At 18.6% G+C, this 1,183-nt stretch overlaps 1 long non-coding RNA gene across 1 annotated transcript; it reads left to right on the top strand.

Annotated features, from left to right (window-relative positions):
- The first annotated feature begins 262 nt into the window (after positions 1-262).
- On the top strand, positions 263-1,058 carry LOC113221059. Its single transcript, XR_003307675.1, has 3 exons — positions 263-429; positions 588-671; positions 960-1,058. It is a non-coding gene; the product is annotated as an uncharacterized LOC113221059 (long non-coding RNA).
- Positions 1,059-1,183: the final 125 nt, after the last annotated feature.

Here is a 1,183-nt window from a genome sequence, read left to right as displayed (position 1 = left end):
TATATATATATATATATATATATATTTTTCTTTATAACTATAACCTTTGGGTGTACGTACATGCATGTCTAATTTTATAATTGTACTTTTCGTTTTAATACAGTTATATGTAAATCTTTTTTTTTTTTATTTTTTTTATTTTCATATACAACTATTTGTTATTTTTAATATCAACACAATTTTTTTTAATCTTTCTCTAAACAGCTGACTTTACATACGCATTTTTATTTATAAAAAAAAAATAAAATAATTATTGTGACTTATTTTTCACTTTTGAATATATAAAGTAAAAAAACATAATATACCATATCAAACTTGTCAATTAATATATATTATTTTGTGTATTTCAAAATGAATTTTAGAATAAATTTCTTTTTGTTTTGTTTTGTTCTATTATTATGTATTCTTCAAAACGCTCGATGTGATGAAGTAAAAAAAAAAAAAAATAATAAAATAAAAAAAAAAAAAAACATGTTTACTTTTACCAATTGATCATATATATATTATATTTTATTAAAATCCTTTTCAATAACAATATAGCCTTAACATTTTCATTATTATTTTATTTATTTTTTTTTTTCTATTAGGAAAGGACAGGATGGTCGACTGATTATGAGTATGACTCAAAATCATTACCGGCCATAGAAGTTAAACTAAGTCCTCCGGAGAATGTTAAAATAATTAAATAAAAAAAAAACAAGCAAATGACCACATATATATATATATATATATGTATTTATAAAAAAGTGCAAAAAAACGAACCTTTAATTGTCTACAATAACAACATTGAATAACAGCAGTGCACACTTAATACCTATTACAAATTTAATCAGGAAAAACATATCATTTTTAAAAATTAATAAAAATTTATTCAATTTTTTTTTTATATAAATTAGTTTTATAATTTTTTTTTTTTATAATTTTTTTTTTTATAATTTGTTTTTTTTCTTTTATAACAGCCTTTACCACAAGTTTCAGCAGAAATTAAAATTTTAGAATCTGCTAGACTTAAAATGGAGGAAGTAAAAAAAAAAAATAAAAAAAAGAGCAATAATAAATTATATATTTATGTATTAAAAAAAGTAAAACTGCAATAATAGCTTATGTTAAAAAAAAAAAAAAAAAAAAAAAAGAGTGGAATAATATGCATATGTACGTATACTTACATGCATATTTATTTATT

The sequence above is a fragment of the Piliocolobus tephrosceles genome, unplaced genomic scaffold, assembly GCF_002776525.5.
Source record: "Piliocolobus tephrosceles isolate RC106 unplaced genomic scaffold, ASM277652v3 unscaffolded_19759, whole genome shotgun sequence".
Classification (NCBI taxonomy): Eukaryota; Metazoa; Chordata; class Mammalia; order Primates; family Cercopithecidae; genus Piliocolobus; species Piliocolobus tephrosceles.
Note: the sequence above shows the minus strand (reverse complement) of the source record. Positions and strands in the feature narration are given on the sequence as shown.